Genomic DNA, 24991 nt, shown 5'->3' with positions numbered 1-24991 from the left:
TAATTTACAACATATCCATACATTATATATTTTAATAAGTATAAAATGTAATATGTTTAAAAGATCATAAAGGAAACACTGTGTGAGTGACTTCTATCAACATTCTTTCCTCCAAGAAAAGGGGAGAGAGGGAGACAGGAGAACATTTACAAGGGTTTTTCCCAGAAAAGAAGGGCATTTTGAGAAGGCTGTTCAAACATTGTTTTTTTATGACCATACAATGTGCAAAATAGACATTACGGACCCCACTCCAGGGGTGAGCATATCTTTCGCAAATATGATTTAGTAGAATGTTTTTATACCTGACAGGTTAATGGTGTGTTTTTAAGCCACATCAAAATATTGTGTATCCATCATGGAGACCAGAACAAAAGGTGTTCTCATAGGTCAGCAATAAGCCAAAGGGCTTTTCCTGCTCTCTTTTGCCAGTACAGCATCTCACTGGGGGGACATGAGGGGAGAAATTTAAGGAAGGACAGATGGAATAAAGTATGGCAGGAAGAAGCTGGAGAAAGAAAGTCTACCAGAAGAAAAAAAAGAAAACACATGGGATACTTCACAGCAGTTAAAACGGATACACTAGTGACACACACATCAACACGTAAATCTCAAAAATATAACACTAGACGTTGAAAGCAAATTGCAGAATGATACATACAATGTATCATCTATCTAAACTTTAAAAGCTTGTAAAATAATACTGTAAGTTGTTGGTGGATAAGAACATGACAGTAAAAGTATAAAAACTTGCACAGGAGTGGTGATCACCCAATCAGGCTGGTGGTTACTTCTGGGGAGGAGAAAGGAGAGAGGAAAGAAAGGAACATAGATTATAAAAGAGTATGAAGGTGACTTCAGTTGACCTTGTATGGTTCTGCTTCTTAAGCTGGATGGTAAATACATATGTATCTGCTAAATTAGTATGTCTTTTTGTATGACTGAAATATTCCATAACAAAGAAAACTAAGTCAAAGTATCCCAAAAGAACTGAAACACCTCTCCCACCTTCCTCTCTTTCTCACTACCTATTGATCTATACATGGTACATATTTTACATAATATAACATATATATGTATAATAAGAGTGAGAGAAGAGCACAAATAGGTAAATAAGATGATAGAGGATAATTTGGTAGGTAAGACTGATAGATAAACAGATGATAGATAATAGATGCTGATGACAAATAAATAACAGAGATTGATGATGATAAAATAGAGCAATAGATGATTAAAAATTGAGCACTAGAGAGATGGAAGATAGACAAGGTTGGATAGGATTATTTTTATGTGCCAAGTGCTTTTCATGACTATTTTATTTAATACTAACAATGACCCATCTTACAGATGAGAAAACTGAGGCACAGAGAACCTATGCTCACAAAGCTATGGGGTAGCAGATGCCCAAATCCAGCCCAGGTGAACCTGCCCCCAGCACTATGCTGATTTCCTGCTCCATGATGCCACCTGGAATAAAGGGGCCAAGGAGCATTCAAAGGTTCTGGTCCTTCCTTTAGAAATCCAGAGAGAGGGGAGCTTGAGAAATTTTTTGTAAGTAAATAAAAATAAATAATATAAATAAAACAAGCTGCTCTTCAGGCAGACAGGAAAACCATCCCCCAGGACCTATCTACCCACTGTTATCTGATTTCTGCCCACAGCAGAGTGAGGTCTGGCCCTCTTCCTCACTGTCCCATGGAAGACACCCTGTCTCTTCACACACACAGATAACTGCAGAGAGCATCTTAGTTGTCAACAGTTATGCATCACAAATCTTCTCTCCTGTTTTAACTTACATCAGTTGACACTTCTGCACCAAAATATAGATGCTTTTCTGCATTTACAAAACCGAAAGTCCTGTGAACAGGGATGAAGCGAGCTGGGGAGGCCTTTTTGGAGGAAAATCTACTTTCCTGGACCAAAACGAATGATTAGCTGCATTGCCCCAAAGGCTCTGGATCAAATCCCATATGGGCAGTGATTCAGTAGGAAACCTCACCATCCTGGTACCTTCACAACTATTTGTCTTTTTAAAAACCAACAGTGACACAAAATAGCTGGAGAAAGAATACATTCTTAGAAAAATTTGATCTGAGACTGAAGTTCAAAACATAATTCTCAAAATTCATATCTGTAGTGGCTTAACGGGCTTATTCTTATTTGAAAATTGTCTGTGTAGGTTGTTTGGGATTAAAACCTTAAAACACATGCCATTAACCATCTGCTTTGTGTTTTCTCTTAGTATTAAAGTTGTGGTTAAATGATCCACATTTTACATATAAATATTTGGAAACACGGCCAAGAGTCATTAAGAAAACCATACATTTAGCTCCCCATTTCCTCTAATTTTTAGAACACTTTTGTCTACATCTTTCCTGAAGAACAGTCCTTAATCACACCAAAGACAGATATGTTCATTTCAATGATTTCAATAACAGAAGAAATGAAACTCATATTGCCAGACTACAGGTATCAGAGATAATCTAATCGAACAATTTCATTCTGCAGAAAATCTCTGAGGCACAGATAGAGAGTCATTTTGCAGACCTACATGGAAGAAGCTGACTTTGCTCGCGCGCATCGTCCTGCAGGGCTCACCAACGTAAGTATTTGCCCTCAGTAATACTAGGTTAGATAGATGGGACATTTCTACAAGGCTTAAACTGTGTCATTTCCTTAGGCATTTTCCCCTCTTGCTTTGACTAAGGTTGATAATGCCATCAACTTGAGTGTTTATGACGTAAGGAGCCAAAATTGCACGCTTAGTTTGATGATTATGCAACACCCTTTGTTGTTGTTGATTGTGGCAAAGATAACTTGTGCTTTCCTTCCACCGTATAGAGCTTTTCTTGGGAAATGACTGCCAACTCAGGATGATATCTCCGGCACTTCTACACCTGGTAGGGTCAGTTCTCAGCAATGGAGCATGAACGAAAGTGATGAATAGCACATCTCAGCTACTGTGGGTAAGAGTCCAGTGTGCCTTACCCCTGAATCACTCCACGGAAAGCAGGATGCCTAAACCCACTGTGGACTCTATGAGTGAGCAATAACTTCTACTGTGGGAAGCCACTGAAAGTTTAGCTTTACAGCAACTTGCCTTATTATTAACACATGGATCAAATGAGAAACATCTCAGAAACGTAAGAATATTGATATATCCCAAGCCAGTAAATTACATGGGGGCCCTGTCTACATGTTCTGCTTCTTGATTAAATGATGAGATTGCAGTTCCCAAGGCTGTGCCATCAGAGCCCTCACCTAAGAAACAGCAAAAGATCCAACTCAGATCAGCCCTAGGAAACGCCCTCGAGAACCACTCTGGATGATTCTGCTTAGTCGTTCAAGACACAGCACCCGGAGTGTGTCAGTACAATAGCCCCAGAATGAGTTTTACCTTTCCTTAAGAGGAGGAAAGAATGCAGAGGAGATTAAGATACACAAATCATTCTGCTCTTCAATGTCTAGAAGTCCCTTAAGCCCTCTGTTTTACCCCAGGAAATAATGAAAGGCTTAGCTAAAAATGCTCTTTCTTAAAAGGTTCCAAGTTTTTCGTGTCTGGACTTTTCAGTTGGTTCCTTCAACTTCATCAGACAGATCACTATTAAGATCAGAAGGAAAACAAGTCAAAAAGCCATTGAATTCATTTGGAACATAACCCGCTGAGGAAATGGCTACGTAAATACAGCCCTAGCTTAAAGCCCTCTGTTTGCTCAGCTGTGTTTATTTACATTAAATATTGGCCCTAACTAGCTCCAGTATTTACTGCTCACCTGAACTTGGGGTTCTTCGTTGAAGAGAAATCAGATGAATGACTTAAATGCTTATGATGTGCTTATTGGCATCTGAATTCACTTGAACCCCCCAAAGTTTGTTCCAGGGGTTCCCCAACAGTTTGGCCTCAGAGACTTGAAGCTTCAGCCAGCCTTGAAGCAAAGACCAGTACTTTTCGAATGTTTTTTTTAGCACTGGAGCCCATATTTCTAGGGAGAGTTTACACAGAACCCAAATAAATGAAATAGGCAAATTCCCAGCTGTTATAATTGAAGCAGGGTTGGGGGTCCCAGAGACCCCCCACCTTTGGGTTGCAAAGGTACATCTGATTCAATCCCTTTCTGTTACCAAGAAAGAAACTGAGGCCCAGTGACATGCCTATATCCACTCAGCAAGTGAGTGGCTGGGCCAGGACTGTACAGCATCCCCAGACTCCCAGCCCAATGCTCTTTCCAGACAATGGGCTGCTTCTCACGCTGCTTCTTCTCCAGGTGTGTTCACGCACTCTCTGTCTACGAATTTTCTTCCTAAGTTGGGAGATTTCTACAGATGCTTGTCGTCTGGTTCTGAGGTCAATTCATGCAGCCATCTCTGCTGAAAACACCCAGGGTCCTGGTGTACAGAAGTCTCACACAAAGGTGGTCAGCGTGTCCTCGGCATGGGAGCTCTCCCCGTGAGGTGACAGGCAGCGGTGTCTGCACACTCAGCTACCCAGCCCCTCCCTTTCCTTCTTCTGGTAACTGTGGTTCATACAAGCCCTCGAGAGCTTGCATACTGGTTCTGCAAGCAAAGAAACACCACTTCTTGGAGATAGAAGGGCTCCTGGAGATCATCTAGATTCTGCACCAACGGCCTCATTTTACAAATGGGAAAAATTTATGTCCTGGCATTTTATAAACTGAAGAAGACTTCAGAGACCTAAATAGCCGTGTCTTCCAGGCCACTTGGAGTAGAAAGGGGCTTCTCAAGGCGAGTGTGGTGCATGAACCACCTGCTGGAATGACTAGGGATGCTTAGTAAAATCGTATGTTCACGGATGGAGTATGAATCTGCATTTTTACCAACCATTTCAGATGCATCTTCTGCAAATGTCACTGGAATAGTGGAAAAAGCATAATCATTCGTGGGAAGTAGACTTGTGTTCAACCCAGCTCTTCAATCATCTAAGTAGTATGTTGGACCAAACCACTTAAGCTTCCATGTGTCCCATGACAGGGCTGTGATGTTCTGGGGGGTAGTGGTGGGCAAAATCCTAATAAAATAGTAACCTAGAAGAAGGAGCTTCCATGCCTTCTGGGAAGGTTCTCTGGCCCCTGTTCAAATACCCTGAGTCAGTTAGTTCAGGCCTCTGGACCAACTCCCTCCTGGAGCGGAGTGGAGCCCTTCAGGGCAGCTGACCTGCCTCCATCAGTCACACATCACCTTCCTCCCCGCAGGCACAGTCCTGAGGTTCTGATGCCTGGACTCAGCTTTATCAACCTGAGGCTGTCCAAATGGATCTCTTCTCTGCCGTCCATTTTACTCTCCCCTTTCTTCTCACGCCTAACTTTTTTTTTTTTTAACAACAAGGCACGCTCGTAAACAGTAAGCTGCCAGACAAATGTCAACCACCGTTATTATTACTACAAGCCCTGAAGGAGTTGTAAGAGGCAGCTTACAACTCAGCTAGAGAGAAAGGCTCCACACTTGAGCCACAATTTAAGATGGAAGCTGGTATAAGACCATGTTGAAAGTGGTGAGACAGAGAATCACCCGAAGATACTGTGGGTTCAAATGTAAGACCTGAAACCGTCAAACTCATGGAAGCAAACATCGGCAGAACACTCTTTGGCAGGAGTCATAGCATTCGTGGGATCCTGGTTTTCATTTATTTGCAGGACCACAGTTGCAGGAAGCTGAGAGGTCACCTGAGCCCAGTGCCTCTTTTAACAGATGAGGGAAACAGAAATCCAGAAGGTGGCTTGCCCAAGGTCACCACCTCCTGGGCTTCACCACCACTTCACCCCACCCCACATGGTCCTCCTCCAATGGTTGAGATCATCCTGGTCAAAAACAAGTTTATCTCTACTAAGATGCAACTGAGGTAACTTGACCATACACCCCAGTTGTGTGGGATGATTCCAGTTTACATATATTGATAATTATTAACAGTATTCCCTTTCATTACCAAAAGGGTCCCAGCTTGAACACCACATTACATGGTCACCCAAAGCTTAGGGATCTGATTACAATTCTCCCCATTCTCCCTCAGTGGTAAAAATTAATTTGTTTCTGAATTCTAGCCTTGACAACATTATATAATCCTACTGCACAAAAGCCTGCAAACTGGCCATCCACAGGCCAGGCGCTGCTCAGAAGTGTATTTGGGGACTGTTTTAAAATTCTCTTAAATGGTTGAGTTAACATTTTTAATTTGAGAAATCACTTAAAACCTGGATTGGGCAACTTCTTTTGGAAACTTAGGTCTGCTTCACGGAGGCCATATTTCCTCCTGACAGCAACTGCCTGTCCCAGACGCTCTTTCAACACAGCCCTCACACCCACCACACTGTGTGTTGCTTACACCTTCACTTCCTGCTGTGCGGGCTTCCAAGTCTGTGGTCCCTACATTTATACAGACTTATACATGCTATGGGTTGAACTGTGTCCCCCCAAAAATTCATATGTTGAAGTCTTGACCCCAGTATCTCAGAATGTAACCTTACCTGGAAATACGTTTGTTGCAAATATAACTAGTTAAGATGAGGTTTTTAGGTTGGGCCTCTAATCCAGCATGACTGGTGTCCTTTGAAAAAGGGGGATTTTGGACACAGACACATATACGTAAAAGAATACCATGTGAATACGAAAGCAGAGATCAAGGTGATGTGTCACAGACCAAGGAACACCAAGGATGGTCAACCAGCAAACCACCAGAAGCTAGGGGAGAGGCCTGGGACACATTCTCCCTCAGCCTCCAGAAGGAACCAGCCCTGCCCAGACCTGGATCTCACACTTCTGGCCTCCAGAGCTGTGAGACGATAAACACCTCTTATGTCACCCAGCTTGTGGTATTTTGGTTGGCAGCCCTAGTAAACTAATACATTTATATAAACTTACATAAACCTGTGATTCTCAGTCAGGGGCGACTTTGTACCCAGAGAATTTGGCAACGTCAGGAGACATTTTTGGACCTCACAACCTGGGGGTAGTGGTCCCACGCTCATCTAGTGGATAGAGTCCGGGGACCCTGCTACTAAACATCCTACAAGGCACAGGAGAGACCCCAGCAACAGAGAACTATTCAGGCCCAAACGTCAACAGTGCCAAGATTGAGAAACCCCGAATTAGTGGACCTTGATCCCCTCCTTTGTTTCCTGCACGGGCAGGGTCAGATTTATGCCCAGCTCACAGGTTAAAAAGCCAGAAGCAGGCAAGAGAGAGGCACGCTCTGATTTAAAGCCACAGCAGAGCAATCGGGGGTTTGCAAAGTGCCTTCCTAACTGTGCCCATTTCTCACTATCCCTTGCTCCACAGTTTTTCATTAGGCAGCTAATTGCCAAGCCCTGACTGTGTGCTGGGCGTGGTGCTAGGGGGTGCAGCAGAACACCAGACAGGAACAACCCTGGGCCCCTGGGGCAGGAATTTTTTTAAAAAAATTTTTTTGCATGCGTGCATTCATTTAATCCTCCCCAAGTCCTATAGGATATGATACCATTATCCCCATTTTGCAGATTTATGAAATGGGGTTGATTAACGTGCCAGCATTTCAACGCTGGCGTTTTCAGAGCCTTTATTTTACCCTTATACCACACGGACATCCCAGCAGGTCAGTCAGCTGAACCCCAGAACTAATGTCCCCTCTTTCCATCCTGTCATTTTATCCCAGGGCACGCCTCCTAAAGCTCTCACTCTTCGGTCTAGAAACTCTGAAAATGCCCATTATCACCTCTTTTGTCATGCTGATCCCAGCGTGTTCTGTCTGGCAAAAGGGATTGAGACTAAATGTAATCAAGATCCTCTCGTTCTGTGAAATTACCAGGCTATTCACGTCCCACATCGTGAAACTGGAAACAGGAGAAATTATTCCCAGGCTTTCAGCCTGATGCATTCCTTCCTTATTCAAATTCTTGTTATAAATATTTGAGAAATGGGCGCAGTCAGCTGTAAATGGACACTGACTTCATCTCACCTCAGTTTTCCCTCAATAGACTAGGGCACCACGACCCGGACAGCATACAGGGGTTACATTCATATGTAAATAACAAATGCTGATGCAGGATTCTACAGGGCAGTCAGCAGGGACCACCTCTCATTTAAGGGGTGGAACTTCTTGTTCCACTGCCAGGGGTTCTCCTGTGTGACACTTACCTCTCAGTGTTTTCATTTCCCCTCCTGTAAAACAGGGGAAATAATAACCCCAATACAAGTAAAACGCTTGCAGCAGCACCTGGCACATAGTAAGTGCTCAGTAAGTGTCAGCCATTAATAGTAGACAACTGCTTCCGTCCTGGGTGATTTTGATCAGCTTTCTGATCTGTAAAATGGGAACAATACACGATACCCTCTCCACAGCATCAATAAAACTTTGTGAGACTTAAGTGGAAACGCTGATTCAAAATCAATTTGTAAATTGCAAGTACTATATGAACTGTTGACTTAAAAAAATATGCACAACGTGAGGGTTGCGAGTTAAGTTTTATTTGGGGCAAAAGGAGGACTGCAGCCCGGGGGAGACAGCATTTCAGATAGCTCTGAGAAACTGCTCCAAGGAGGCAAGGGGAGGAGCCAGGGTACATAGGAGTTTTGCAACAGAAGGGCAGGTAGTCAGGATGTCAAAAGATTATTGTTGATTAAAGAAAACCAGACATCTCAAGTTAAGGAATCTAGCGCTTTTCTGTGTATGGGAAGATGCAAGACTCTGGGCTCATTGAAATCACTCCTTTGATATGCACCTCAGCTCTCTGGAGCCAGTATCTTGTATTTTCACATCCTGAGTTCCCTCAGGGCTCACCGCAGGGAGTGGCTGCCGTCTGAAGGCTGGCTGCTAGACGGCAGGTATTCTTTCCTTCCTGAGTATCCTTAGGGTTCACCGGCCCACGTTGAGGGGTGCAATCGCTGACGACTGTAACATCCTTTGTTTATTGATACGGCAGGAAATATTACATTTATAAATATTCCATTGATCAAAATGGAAAGGTATTGGCGTCCTGGTTCTCTGTGAGGGATGAGAATAAGGTCCTAGCTCCCACATACAGGCATTAGCAGGAAATTCAATACAGAACTCTACCCCTTAACTCCCAGACTAAGTCCTGAAATTCACCAGATGCGTTCCAGAGCTTGCTTGCTCTCGCACACCGACCCCTCTACCGCCTGACTTGGCCATGTCTCTTTCTACCTCCAAGATGATTTTGTCTCGGCGCCCTTCCCTGTCACTGGGCATTGGTTGGAGCCCTACCTGGATACTCTGAGAAATTTCAGTGCCTGTACATCTCAGGCAAATATTCTTGAGGCCCTATTCCTTTCCTCTCCAAAAGCCCCATACAAATATTCTTACCCTCCGCTGAAGCTTCCATTCCCCACAAATCATTAGTTTCCTGCATCTATAAATAAAGTTTTGATTCTCCAGATAACCTGCTTCACACTCAATCCAGAGAAAACCATTTCAGTCCCTTGCAAAGATGGTCCTCCCCCTCCACTACCCTCTAAAAATGCCTGCTCAGAAGATGGACAACCAGGGGCTTCCGTGGTGGCGCAGTGGTTGGGAGTCCGCCCGCCGATACAGGGGACGCAGGTTCGTGCCCCAGTCCAGGAAGATCCCACATGCCGCGGAGCGGCTGGACCCGTGAGCCATGGCCGCTGAGCCTGCGTGTCTGGAGCCTGTGCTCCGCAATGGGAGAGGCCACGACAGTGAGAGGCCCGCGTACGGCAAAAAAAAAAAAAAAAAAAAAAAAGAAGATGGACAACCTCATAGCCAGCCAGTCTCTTAGTCTGGGTAACCCAAGTTCTTCTCTAACCTGGGTTCTCCAGAAGACATGCTTCTGTGAGAAAACACTATTTGGGGAGGGCTCATGGGAGGCCCCAAACACCCTGGAAATGATGTAAGTGAACCTAAATCCTAGACGTCCAAGGATTCAATCCGAAGGACTCAACATTGTCTAGGAAACCACAACCCCCAAACTCCCACGACCACCCAACCTCCTACGCACCTTGGTTTTAACTAACTCTTGATGAGAAACAGACCATTGCAGAGGGCTACCATTTGGAAAGGAAACAATGGAAGTTGGCACAGCAAAGTGCTTTCAAAAAAGACAAAGTGCACCCACTATGATATTATTTGTTCATTCCGTCTTCTAGGTTGGCTCTTCGAGAAAAGGGCACATAAAGCACTTAAGACATTTGGTGCACTGTCCGGTTTCTTCTGCCAGGATTCACCCGGGCCTCCTGTGAACTAGGTCTGTACTTCTCTGTCACTCCGGCTCTACTGGAGACAATGATGGCTTGTCTGCTGTCCTTTGCTTGTGTCAGAGCTGGGCAGCTTGCAACAAGATCACCTGAAGACATGGATTCTATCTGCCTAGACTTGGACTAGCTGGCATCCAACCAAATGTGCCAGAAATTCGTGGAAGAAACAAATTTAAGAAATGCAGAGTGTAAGATACAGACTAATCAGGTAGCAAAGCAAATATAGGCTTCTCTCCTCCTGTTTAACAAATGCAATCCTACAGTGCTGTCCTTTACACTAGGATTGGTCAGAACTTGTCTGCATTGGACTGACAATTGCCTCTCCTCCCATTAACAAGTTAAAAGGCCTGATACACAGAACCCCAAGGCGAGCCAGGAGTCCAGCAAACTCATGTGGTCCTCACCAGAGTGTAGAGAGGATGCGTGCCATCCTAACGTGATCTGGAGAAAAGTGAGGGCACAAAAAACTCTTGAATTAAATTAATTCCATCAAAGGAAGGGCTTTGCAAATACCCACAAGGCATGTTCCAGTTTTCTGTTGCTGCATGACAAACCACCCCGAACGGTAGTTTAATACAATAACCATCTCATATTATTTATTACGTGATGTTTGCAGGGTTGACCGGGCTCCACTAGGTGGTCCTGCTGCACTTGAGGTCCCTCCAAGGATGCCGTCAGAGACCATCTTGAAGCCTCATCCACTCACACAACTGGTGCCTTGGCCGGGAAGGACCAAACAGTTGGGGGTGAATAGCTGGTAATCCTCGGACATCTCTCTCTACCTCTAGGTGGTCTCTCCACATGACCCCTCCCTGTGCGGTGGCTTCAGCGCAGGATGTTCTTCTTGGGTGGCTGCTCAGGGCTGTGAAGGCCTGGGGAAAGGGAGCAAGAAAGAGACCCAGAGAGAGACAGAGAGCGAGGTGGATGCTGTATTGCCTTTTATGATGTAGCCTTGAAAGTTGTGCAGGGGGGCCTCCACTGCATTCTACTGGTTAGAAATCAGCCACTAGGGACTTCCCTGGTGGTCCAGTGGTTAGGACTCCTTGTTTCCACTGCAGGGGGGCGCAGGTTCCATCCCCGGTCGGGGAACTAAGATTCCGCATGCAGCGCAGCAGATCCAAAAACAAAAAAGATATCGGTCACTAAAATGGCCCATAGTCAAGGGGAATTAGACCCACTTGTTGATGGAAGGCATGTCAAAGAATTTGCAGACATGATTTAAACCCACCACAGTGATTTCCAACCCTTATGCTATGGAATCACCTGGGGAGCTTTTGCAACTCCAGCTGCCCAGGCCACATTCCAACCAAAGTAGAATCTCTCAGAGTGGAACCCAGCTAAGGATTTCTTACCATAAACCCAAGTTTAAGAACCACTGCTTTAGACAATAGCGGTATTCTTGTTCAGCGTGCAAAATAAAAAACCTACCTAAAACTTACCTCTAGGGACGCTCGGCAAACCTTTAGCAAACCTCAAATCACCCTAATGATCCTCCACCCCAGCAAACCCAATGCCGGCCTTTCGTGATAAATATTTTTAAATGTCTTCATTATGTTCTGAATTAAAATTCACAGGTAATACAACTTGCCTATACACATAATGTCCAAAAATATTACTATATTAACCTAGCTATCATTAAAAGTAAAATAGAGAAAGGCAATTCGTAACATAAGTATAGGAATGTCATTAAGTGAATATTAAGACCTGATGGTATCAGGCATAAGGCGATCAGAATGCTTGCACTATATGCAGACTCACCGTGAATGTGACAGCTACAAATGCAGACTGACACGAATACATTGCGCTGGGGACTCAAGTGCAAAAAGCGGCGTTAACATCATTAGTGTGATTTTCTAAAAATAATAAAGCAACTGTGTTAGTCTGCTAGGACTACTATAATAAAAGACCATAATCCAGATGGCTTAAACAAGAGAAACGTATTTTATTTATTTTATTTTTTTTTATTTTTGCGGTACACGGGCCTCTCACTGTTGTGGCCTCTCCCGCTGCGGAGCACAGACTCTGGACGCGCAGGCTCAGCAGCCATGGCTCACGGGCCCAGCCCTCTGCGGCATGTGGGATCTTCCCAGACCAGGGCACGAACGCGCGTCCCCCGCACCGGCAGGCGGACTCTCAACCACTGCGCCACTAGGGAAGCCCGAGAAATGTATTTTCTAATAGCTCTGGAGGCTGGAAGTCCAAGATCAAGGTGTCGGTGGGTTTGGCTCCTTCTGAGGCTTCTCGTCTTGGCTTACAGATGGCCATCTTTCCTGTGTCATCCTTCTGTGTATCTGTGTCCTAATTTCTTCTTATAAGGACATCAGTCACACTGGACTAGGGCCCACCCAATGACCCCATTTTAACTTAATTATCTCTTTACAGGCCCTGTCTCTAAATACAGTCACATTCTGAGGTACTGAGGGTTAGGGCTTCAACATATGAATTTGAGGGGAACACAATCAGTCCATAAGAGAAACTAACTCTTCATAAAGTTCTAAACAGAACAAAGTAGTATAATCTCCCCTCAGTTTTCAAAGTAATTGCATTCCCATGAAATTTACTGTATATTATTAAAACTATGCCTTCCCAACAAATCCACATTATGTTTATATGTAAAATAGGGTTGGATTCTAGGCTCAGCTCAATAAAAACAGGTTTTTCACCTGTGTGAATGTCCCTTTGGGCATTTGACAATTGTAAAGGCCAAGAGACAATTCATTTGTGCAGGACTGTGACACAGTCAGGCACCACCAGCTTCTTCCTACTAAATGCTAGTAACACTACCTCAATCACTGTGACACGAAAAATGCCCCCTATAGGGCAAAACTGGTTCCATCGAGGATGTTTGATTTAAAGGAACCCAAGGATGAATCGTAATCAGAATATTTCTCTTGTCAGAGAAGCATCACCATCCCCTACTTTATTTGCTTCGTAAGATTTGATTTGGTGATTAGCTCTTCTAAAATTGGGGGCAAACTGTTACTGAGTTCAATACTTGAACTTAACTGCAGGGCTGTCTGACATATTGGAAATCACCCAAGTCAAAGAGCATCCCAAACAAAAAATTGTTTTAGTTTTATGCTGTTCCAAATTAGCCACACTGATGAAAATCTGTCAGTTGGTCTAACAAATAGTCTAAAGTTGATGGCATGCAATAAGGGAGTAGAATTTCTTCCCTTATTACACTCTTGGGAAAAAAAATAAACTAAATTTGCCATTGATCTAATCTCCTAAAAATGTTTCAAAGCTTGAATGGTAATTTGAATTTTTGGTATGTATATACATAATTGAAAAAAGATCAAGAACAATATAAAGAAAAGGCTTCATTGTTTAATGAGTAATATCGTGCCCAAAATCCCAGAGTGAATTCAACCCAGATTTGTCTGACTCCAGAGCCGTTCTCCACCTCCACTCAACACCAGATGGATGGGATGTCTGGGAAAAGGATGAAAACAAGGCAGGCACACAATGGATCATGTAGTATTTCTCCAACAAACCTCGAGAGGGTTCTCATAGCAGATGGAGCATGAAGGATGGTCCCCCCAAAGCACCTCATCTTCCATCACCTTTAGATTTCAGTTTATATTTGGACAAGACTCAAATTTCACTCATATTTTCAGTGTCTAGGTCGAGGGGAAAAAGACATACTAAAACATATGTGCTTCAAACAATTGGGCTGAACAGAAACTTTAAAATTTTTAAATGTTGAATACATTATTGCTTTAATGATTAGATTTGATTGATAAATGGCCTGAATATCGACATTACTATTTCATGTTTGGCTCTTCCCTTCTCCAGAACACAAAAGAGCTGGGTCTTTTGAGACATGCCAAAGTAATTATATTTTTGCACAGCTGGAGACGAGACTATTCCACTTGACGAGGTATTGTCCACCAAGACCCCGTCTGTTCCTTCTCCCAGCATTCAGGAATTTCTTCCACAGAGAGAAGTGAGTAGGGCACAAAGTCTTAATATTGTTACCTCCTTTTAACTGATTTTCCTTTAATTACAGCTATTGATTTATTTACAGCATGAGAGGAATTATATATAGTTGCGTCTATATGTTGAAAGATAACAGACATATTTTATTAGCTCAAATAGTTTTTATAGTTTCCATGCAAGAGATGACAATAAGAGTTTGACCCACTTTTTGAATAAATGAATGGCTATGACAGATTAAAGCACGTAAAAACACTGGAAAAGTCAAAATGATCTGTGATGGTGAATATGGTGACAGACATGACAAGAGTCTCATCTGAATATTATCATCTAGGGAACAGAAATGGGGGTTTTCTTTTAGCAAAGGAATTCAAAACCATGTGTTTTGGATAATCTTTTTAGTCACCATTATTTGTATTTTGAGTCACTGAATGATTCTCAAGGACTTTAGTCTGGCCAGAAGAGATATTGATTATAAACCATTAAATGTATGTTACAGTACTTTGTATTCTGCCATCTCATCCTGAAACCCCAAGAGTCCCCACCACAGATTCTGTCCCTGTGGTACTGAGAAGGTCGTTAACAGTGTAGGATTAAAGAACAGGATCTTTGCCAATGGTGCATAACCATTGCTCTCAGAGGTCCCACAGGTTTTCCTTGTGACCCTGAACCCATAGGATCATTGTGTACACGTTACCCAGCAGGGGTTACAAATGCTACAGGAGTTCAGAGATGACAGTAATCAAATAACATGCGATTTAACTAATCCCTTTTTTCCCTCCACTTCCATCTTCTCTGAAAACATTCAAGGATGCTGTCCATGATTGATTAGATCATGTGTGCATGGCTGATTCATCTAGGTCAATGTCATGAGAAAAGTACCTGAAAAGTGTTCAATTACAGTGCAATCATTATAGTCATAATGTATTCAAAGTATTATGATAATTTTACAACAGAAAAATGGAATTTGAACAGTGTAACTCATCTTCCATCCAGGTCATTTTTATTATGCACGCCGCATTGACCATTTGGCAATGGATTTACGGGAACTGTTGAACATTATGTGATAGCTTGCACTGAGGCTACCAAGGGAATTTGACATAAAAGGAAATATAATGGTTCATTTGTGGGCCCAACATTCATAGATTCCCAAGACTTAAAAATTATTCTTCCATTCAGCACACATTCACTCAGCTCTATGTTCCCCACATAGGACTATATAGCAGACATCAAAAGGTGAATAAGGCTTAGCTCTTGAGAAACACATCACTGAACCAGAAGAGAGACAAGAAAACAATGACCTATAAAATAATGTGACTGTCCCACATGGTAGTCCTAGCCAAATGTCGCTATTGAGCACTTGTAATGTATTTAGGCTAAACTGAGGTATGCTGTAAGTATATAACATACACCAGATTTCAAAGAATTTATTATATCTTATTGGTAATTTTTACACTGATTACATATTGAAATGATATTTTTAGATATATTGAGTTAAATAAAACATATTATTAAAATTAACTTTGCATGGTTTTTTTTTACTGTTTTAATGTGGCTACTGGAAATTTTTCATTAAGTATCTGGTTCATGTTATATTTCTATTGGGCTGCACTGATATAATGTATGTGCTATATGTGTGGTATGTATAGAAAGAAAATTGTGCACAGAGGAAAAGGCAACAGATTCTGCTGGGCAGAGATTTTGACCTTTAATATTGGTCTTTAAGAGATTTCTCTGGAGGAGGCAACCCTTGAGGAGAAAACCAAAATGGAAGAAGCATGAGCAAAGTCACAGAGGCCTTAAAGAGCTTGATGTGTTTGTGGAATAGCAAGCAGTTTAGTATGTGTGTGGGGTGACGGGTGGAAGCAGGTAGCAGGAGACAGGCTGGGAAGGCGTGTGGAGGCCCACATGGGTAGGGTCTTATTTGCCATGGTAAAGAGTCCAACTCCATCTGTGGACTGAGGAGCATCCTCAAAAGTCTTTAAGCAGGTGGTTGACATGGCCAGGCCTTGTTTATTCTGGGAGCAGAAAGAAGAGCTTGAAGAGGGAAGAAACCAGAGAAGAAAGACCATTCGAAAATTACACCAGGAATAATGAGAGCTTGAATAAGATCCATGATGGAAAGAGCAGAGAGGAGTGAGACTTGATAGGTAATTTTCAAAGCAGCCAAGGATATGGTGCTTGCCTTGAAATCAGAAGGGCAGATTTTTTTCCCCAAGCTAATGCTTATTTTCTCTCTGCTAAATGCACTTGTTATCAACCAATGACAAAGAATAAAACTGTTGACAATCAGATTCATTCTTGGATTCTTTTGATTTTGTACCATATTTAGATTCTTTAGGGCCTTCTTTTCCCCATTCATCCTGAGTCCACTGAGGATTCTAAGAGCAACTACTCGCTCAGCCATCCCACATGGAGCACTTCCTCTTGAGTCAGGCCCTCCTTTTTTCTCATGCTGTGCTATCGTATCTTGAAAAAGGCTAATCCACGTGGCCGGGCCTGGACTTGAATTGCTCTTCACTTCCGCTTTCCCTTTGCACAAAAGCCACTGAAATCTGTTCTGTGATTCCTCTCTTGTTTACATAATACTACCTCTGTCTTCTGTCATGTTTTCATTTTCCCTCGGGGAGAAAATGCTACTCTCCCCAGGATTCATGAGAAAAAATGAGGAGTATAGTTCAATTAGCAGTAGTCAGAAGCAAATCTTGGAGTGTTCCAAGTAAATAGCAAGTGATGAAGCTAATGAAAATGTTAGTGGAGGCTAAGAAAGAAAGACAGAAGGCACCACCACCACAATAGTTTATCCCAATAAAAGGAGGTGGGAAGGGAAAGAGAAAAATTTACTTTTATTGCAAGAGAAATAGCAGATGAAGTAAGTGGGGGAAAAAACCCACAAGACAGCCACTGGCTACAGCTGTAAAATTAAGAATCTTCATTTTTTTAAAATCAGACCATATCTTTGTTCTTAAGAGTCTACAATATGATTGGTATTATCTTCAAATCTTCACAACACCCTTCTGAGTGGAACCTCTTGGGGGTCATGCATAGCAAAACGTGATACTGAGTTATAAAGAGGAACATTCCATTTCTAGACATCTCAGTTTATGACTCAAGTAGTGAAACCGCATGGTCTGCTCATAAGGAAAGTGTAGGGGATTCCATTCTCTAAAGTAAACATTCCAAAGAATTCTGAAATCAGCTACTGACCAGCCAGGACATCTTAAAAAAAACTGCTAGGGGCTGGGAAGCTGGAAAATGCCTAAATCCATCAAGGTTTGTTGGTTACAAGGAACAGAAATTGACTCCTGCTACATTAAGTAAAAAAAAAAAAAAAAAAAAAAAAAAAATACTGAAAGGCTACAGAAATGCAGGAATAGCAGAGTGGTCAAAATTTCAGAAAATCCAGGAATCAGGAAAGCTCTGGAGAGCCAGGTAGCAGCAACCAAGGAACACTCCATTCAGGGCACTGCCATCAGGATACATGCGTTTAACCGAATTCTCTGGAATTCTTATCCACATGCTAAGAAGAGAACATCTTACCAGTGTAGCTTGGATCACCCATCCACTGTCCAGGGAAGAGAGAAGTCCTTGACTGGCCATCCCTCCAAGCCTGAAAGCAACAGAGAAAATGTAGGTGAGTCCCCCAAAGGAAGAAGAAGGGGTGCTGTGAAGGCAAAAACAGGTGTCCTCTACAGGACCCGTGCCATTTCTTTATTCGTGCTCTTCACTATTCTAACTCTCTCATCTAAAACCTCCCACCCTCATGGTCTACCTTCAACCCACCTTCTTTAAGAAGCCTCCTCTGGATACTCCAACCCTTATTGACCTCTTCCTCTTCTTAACACATACAAGTAGTCATTCACATAATCATTCACTTGACAAATATCTTTGGGCCTCCACTACGTGCCCGGTACTCTATTGGGTACCCGTTCTGCAACTGACAGTCTTGCTTCTCCTCCCCGTGATATTCCAGGTATCACTGTTCGTATCTGAAAACTCGATTTAAGACTTAACAGCATGTATTGGTTGCTCATCGGTCTTTGATACCATGATAGGGATCAAGTTTGGGCCAAATGCTACAACCTAGATACAGGCTCTGAAATTTTTTTCATAACTATATGATACAACTAATAAAACCAAAGTAATTAGAGATATTTTCAAGACAGATCAATTCTAAGTGATAAAAGCAGAGATCCTCGGTTTACATTTAATTTGTAGTTATTAATCCGTTCAATAAACTAATATTATCGAATGTCTTTACTATATAGGACACTTTACTAGGCAGAGCTGATATGCAGCAGCATACACTGGTACACTTGGATCAGTTGCCGAAATAGTGGAAACTCCCATGCCGGCTGGTGAATAGCCACTGTCCCAGGCCTTCAAGTGCCCCATCACCACCCCAGCCAACCCCATTCCTAAGGCACCTCTCCAGGACCCCTACATTCCCACAGTCCAGTGACTAGGAGTTAATCTCTGGCACACGACTCTGCTCCAGCCCTTAGGCCAGTGTCTGTTCTGATAAGTACCCTGTCATCCCTGTTGATAAATATTTTTAATATCACTTTGGTTCTAAGTACAGGAGTGGATACAAAAATGGGCAGGTCCTAAGGAGCTTATGTGTGGAGTACTGCCAACCATAAAAAAGAACAAAGGGGATGAATCTCAAAAACATTGTGCTAAGTGAGAGAATCCAGACACAAAAGAGTGTATCCTGTACGATTCCATTTATATGAAGTTCTACATCAGAGAAAAACAAACTATGATCATATAAATCATCCCTGGGATGAAATGGAGAAGAGGGTTATTGATTGGAAAGGGATCCAGAGAAACTTGCAGCAGTGATGGAAATGTTTTATAGAGGAGGGGTGTTTAAATTGCATGTAAATTGTCTATTAAAAAAAGCGCTTACTGTCCAATAAGGAAGATAATACCTCCAAAAATTAGTTTAACACTGGTCGGAAAGCCTAAGTCCCACAAGAGAGGCATAGCTAGAGCCTGCATAGCCAAGTGTTATAACCACCCTCTCTTGGGTTGTACAGCACTGTCTGGATTGAGATCTTGTTCTTGTGACAGGAAGAGTTATTTTAGCTCCCTCAGTTTTCTCATCTGCAAAATGGTGACAATAATAGTAGATACCTAAGGGGTTGTTGTGAGGGCCAAATGAGTTATCCGTCGAAAACATGTAGAACATTTGGCACATAGTAGGTACATAATTAATGTTCACTATTAATAAAACAATTATTGGACTCCAGAGAAAGAGGGCCATGTTCAGCTGGGAGAGCACTGAGGAAGCAGCGTTTGAGCTGAGTTTTGAAGAACTGTTTATACAATGTGGGCATGGGAAGATGGGAGGAAATTACATACATGTCGCTCACCTGGGTACTCCATCCAAGAATTCTCTTCAGTGTCACTTCCTCATTATCCCTTTGGCTACGTTACCGCCCTCTCTACATGCTCTCAGAGCTCCCAATACTCTCTTGTACAGCACTTATTATATTTGCATTTAATCAATAAATTAATTGGTTAATATTTAAGTATTTATTCCATATGTATCACACTTCTCCAGCAGACCAAAAGCTGCAGGTGGTCAAGAGGCTTACTTTTATAGACCCAGGTCCTAGCACAGAAACTTGCAGAAATTATTATTCAATAAATTAATAAATACATTATTTATCTTATATAAATCAAGTTATCATTTTACTCCATTCACCTCAATTCGGAGTATGTTTAGTTAACTGGTGGGCTGGGGTCCCTCCATGAGCTTAAGGGCTATCCCTGCCACTTTCTCCAGGTGAACGCGGGGCAAGCTAGTTCTTTATATTCTAATCTCCTGATATGCAGACTAGGGTATAGTAAGAGTTCATCTGCATAAATTTCTTGTTACATATAAAGGAATGTTTGTAAAGCATTTTGCACATTTTGTGATGTGCCTATCATATAGTAAGTGCTTAAAAAATGGTAGCATCAAGATCATTCCCTTCACCCAACCTAAGAGAGTGGCATCACTCTACCCATGATGCTGTTATGCATCAAAATGTATCAAAGCACTCCTGACGATATGACTCCTCCTTCTCAAACTCCTCCCCCCAACTCCCAACTGACAGACTGTGGGATAAGGCTCAGTATGCTTTGTCTCCCTTGTACGTATCTTGCCCAAGAACGCATTGCAAAAAAATCTACTCCAATACCAACCATTTGGCTTCCCTTTCCTTTTCCAACCCCAAGATTGTATTTTCCAATTTTTCCAATAGTGAGTTAATAAGTTTTGCAGAAGCGTTTTAGAATTTACAGAAATCTCACACCTACTCTATCTCATTTTACATTTAAATCAACCTCATTATAACATTTTTCAATATGAGATAAGAAAATTAGAAAGAGGTAATATAATCCATCCCAGGACACAAAGAGAGCAAGGAGTAGGGCCAGGATTTCAAATCCAAGTCTTCCAGCTCTGAACCTTACATTCTTTGGCTTCTGGCCTAGAAGTAACTTTCTAGAAATTTCTACTGTAGGAGAAGAATGATATTTCTGAGTGTCTTTCAGTCTGGGTATGATGAGGCCCAATACCTGATGCCTTCCGACCCCAGGTCTAAACTCCAGGGAAATCAGATGGTACTTGATAAGCACAGCCTGAGGCTTCAAGACTTTAATCAGTCACTGTCCTCGTATGAATTTTCTGGAGCAAGAACTCAGCTGAGTCAAGTCCAAGCTCCAGCAAGTAAACATCATTGGAAAAACTCCCACCTTGAAGAGGTGGTGAAACAGACTGTCACATTAGTAGAGAAAAATAAAGCACTAGGTATAACGGCCTCCAGAGTTGACCAGATAGGATCATCCAAACATTGCTGGTCTCTGCTTCTATTTTTTTCTCCTGCATCAAATTTTATTCAGATCCAATGAGGTGGAGTTATTTCCTTTTTTTACCCTTGTTAATTATCTCCTTGGGTATATATATACATATATATATATATATATATATATACACACACACACAAATATATATATATATTCAAGACTAATTGTAAGAGTTCTTTTTACCTTAATAAGGATACTAAGTGAGGAGATAAATGTGAAAGTACCTAGGATTTTCAAGGCACATACGGGTATTTAATAAATGCTTATTAACCTGGAATCTGCTGAAGTTTCTTTCTGGGGCCTTTCAACTTTTCACAGCAAACACCAAGGTCTGCTTTTGTCCTAACCCTACCATGGAATTAAATATACCCATAATGCAGAGTTCTTTTGAAGCCTTAGTCCCTTGCCTAAGGATTTCTGACACATTAAAATACTATTAAGTAAAGTTTCAAAGTCAAAATAATCAGACTGCTTTTCACCACAAACCCTGGAGAAATAAAACTGCAAACAACTCATTAGAAAGGCTGAGAAGGATTCGATCCCTCCGGAGAAGTGATGAAGTTCCTGGGAGAGGGCAACTTTAATTTATAAAGAGTTGTTAACATTCACTTCCTCCAACAAAAGCCTTTAAAGCTAGTAAGGCACAGATACAGTATTTAAAATCAAGTCTGGAAAGTCTCCCAGCCAGCTTCCGGGAAGATGGCGGAAGAGGAAGACGAGGAGATCACCTTCCTCCCCACGGATACACCAGAAATACATCTACACGTGGAACAACTCCTACAGAACACCTACTGAACGCTGGCAGACGACCTCAGACCTCCTAAAAGGCAAGAAACCCCCCACGTAACTGGGTAGGGCAAAAGAAAAAAATAAACAGAGACAAAAGGATAGGGACGGGACCTGCACCAGTGGGAGGGAGCCGTGAAGGAGGAAAGGATTTCACACACTAGGAGCCCCTTCGCGGGCGGAGACTGCGGGTGGCACAGGGGGAAAGCTTCGGGGCCGTGGAGGAGAGCGCAGCAACAGGGGTGCGGAGGGCAAAGCGGAGAGATTCCCGCACAGAGAGTCGGGGCCGACCGGCGCTCGCCGAGAGGCTTGTCTGCTCACCCGCCAGGGCGGGCGGGGCTGGGAGTTGAGGCTCCGGCTTCAGCCGGAGCACCGGGAGAGGACTGGGGTTGGCGGCGTGAACACAGCCTGCAGGGGGTTAGTGCGCCACGGCTAGCCTAGCCGGGAGGGACGCCGGGAAAAGGGCTGGACCTGCCGAAGAGGCAAGAGACTTTTTCTTACCTCTTTGTTTCCTGGTCCGCGAGGAGAGGGGATTAAGAGCGCTGCATAAAGGAGCTCCAGAGACGGGCGCGAGCCTCGGCTAAAAGCGCGGACCCCAGAGACGGGCATGAGACGCTAAGGCTGCTGCTGCTGCCACCAAGAAGCCTGTGTGTGAGCACAGGTCACTATCCACACCCCCCTTCCGGGGAGCCTGTGCAGCCCGCCACTCCCAGGGCCCCATGATCCAGGGACAACTTCCCCGGGAGAACACACGGCGCGCCTCAGGCTGGTGCAGCGTCATGCCGGCCTCTGCCGCCGCAGGCCCGCCCCGCACTCCTTACCCCCCCCCCCCCCGCCAGCCTGAGTGAGCCACAGCCCCCGAATCAGCGGCTCCTTTAACCCCGTCCTGTCTGAGCAAAGAACAGACGCCCTCAGGCAACCTACACGCAGAGGCGGGGCCAAATCCAAAGCTGAGCCCCTGGGAGCTGTGAGAACAAAGAAGAGAAAGGGAAATCTCTCCCAGCAGCCTCAGGAGCAGCGGATTAAAGATCCACAATCAACTTCATGTCTGTGGAATACATGAATAGACAACAAATCATCCCAAATTGAGGAGGTGGACTTTGAGAGCAAGATTTATGCTATATAGCTTTGCTTCCACCATTTGTCCTAGGGTTCTATCCATCTGTTTTTTTTGTTTTTGTATTTTTGTTTTATTTTTTTTCTTAATAATTACTTTTTTATTTTTATAACTTTACTATATTTTATCTTACTTTATTTTATTTTACTTTATCTTCTTCCTTTCTTTCATTTTTTCCTTCCTTCCCTCCTTCCTTCCTTACTTCCTCCCTCCCTCCCTCCTTTCTTTCTTTCTTTCTTTCTTTCCTTCTTTCTTTCTTTCTTTCTACTTCTACTAATTCTTTCTTTCTACTTTTTCTCCCTTTTATTCTGAGCCATGTGGATGAAAGGTTCTTGGTGCTGCAGCCAGGAGTTAATGCTGTGCCTCTGAGGTGGGAGAGCCAACTTCAGGACACTGGTCCACAAGAGACCTCCCAGCTCCACATAATATCAAGTGGCAAAAATCTCCCAGAGATCTCCATGTCAACACCAGCACCCAGCTTCACTCAACGACCAGCAAGCTACAGTGCTGGACATCCTATGCCAAACAACTAGCAAGACAGGAACACAGCCCCACCCATTAGCAGAGAGGCTACCTAGAATCATAATAAGTCCACAGACACCCCAAAACACACCACCAGACGTGGACCTGCCCACCAGAAAGACAAGATCCAGCCTCATCCACCAGAACACAGGCACTAGTCCCCTCCACAAGAAAGCCTACACAACTCACTGAACCAACCTTAGCCACTGGGGACAGGCACCAAAAACAACGGGAACTATGAGCCTGCAGCCTGTGAAAAGGAGACCCCAAACACAGTAAGATAAGCAAATGAGAAGACAGAAAAACACACAGCAGATGAAGGAGCAAGATAAAAACCCACGAGACCTAAAAAATGAAGAGGAAATAGGCAGTCTACCTGAAAAAGAATTCAGAATAATGATAGCAAAGATGATCCAAAATCTTGGAAACAGAATGGACAAAATGAAAGAAACATTTAACAAGGACCTAGAAGAACTAAAGATGAAACAAACAACGATGAACAACACAATAAATGAAATTAAAAATACTGTAGATGGGATCAGTAGCAGAATAACTGAGGCAGAAGAATGTATAAGTGACCTGGAAGATTAAATATCGGAAATAACTACTGCAGAGCAGAATAAAGAAAAAAGAATGAAAAGAACTGAGGACAGTCTCAGAGACCTCTGGGACAACATTAAACGCACCAACATTCGAATTATAGAGGTTCCAGAAGAAGAAGAGAAAATGAAAGGGACTGAGAAGATATTTGAAGAGATTATAGTTGAAAAGTCCCCTAATATGGGAAAGGAAATAGTTAATCAAGTCCAGGAAGCACAGAGAGTCCCATACAGGAAAACTCCAAGGAGAAATACACCAAGACACATGTTAATCAAACTGTCAAAAATTAAATACAAAGAAAACATATTAAAAGCAGCAAGGGATAAACAACAAATAACACACAAGGGAATCCCCATAAGGTTAACAGCTGATCTTTCAGCAGAAACTCTGCAAGCCAGAAGGGACTGGCAGGACATATTTAAAGTGATGAAGGAGAAAAACCTGCAACCAAGAGTACTCTACCCAGCAAGGATCTCATTCAGATTTGATGGAGAATTTAAAACATTTAGAGACAAGCAAAAGCTGAGAGAGTTCAGCACCACCAAACCAGCTTTACAACAACTGCTAAAGGAACTTCTCTAGGCAAGAAACACAAGAGAAGGAAAAGACCTACAATAATGAACCCAAAACAATTAAGAAAATGGGAATAGGAACATACATATTGATAATTACCTTAAATGTAAATGGACTAAATGCTCCCACCAAAAGACACAGATTAGCTGAATGGATACAAAAACAAACCCTTATATTTGTTGTCTACAAGAGACCCACATCAGACCTAGAGACACGTACAGACTGAAAGTAAGGGGATGGAAAAAGATATTTCATGCAAATCGAAACCCAAAGAAAGCTGGAGCATCAATTCTCATATCAGACAAAATAGATTATAAAATAAAGAATATTACAAGAGACAAAGAAGGACACTACATATTGATCAAGGGATCGATCCAAGAA

General features: G+C 42.8%; 1 protein-coding gene across 1 annotated transcript in view; it reads right to left on the bottom strand.

The window, feature by feature from the left end:
- KCNE4 (potassium voltage-gated channel subfamily E regulatory subunit 4) overlaps nt 1-22487 on the bottom strand; it is a 40812-nt gene extending 18325 nt beyond the window's left edge. The window contains exons 1-2 of the mRNA XM_079924812.1: nt 22300-22487; nt 17695-17764 (exon numbers count right to left, since the gene is read on the bottom strand). The gene's annotated coding sequence lies outside the window, so the exon portion shown is untranslated. The remainder of the gene's footprint in view (nt 1-17694; nt 17765-22299) is intronic.
- Nucleotides 22488-24991: the final 2504 nt, after the last annotated feature.

The sequence above is a fragment of the Stenella coeruleoalba genome (assembly GCF_951394435.1).
Source record: "Stenella coeruleoalba genome assembly, chromosome: 6".
NCBI classification, from domain to species: domain Eukaryota; kingdom Metazoa; phylum Chordata; class Mammalia; order Artiodactyla; family Delphinidae; genus Stenella; species Stenella coeruleoalba.
Note: the sequence above shows the minus strand (reverse complement) of the source record. Positions and strands in the feature narration are given on the sequence as shown.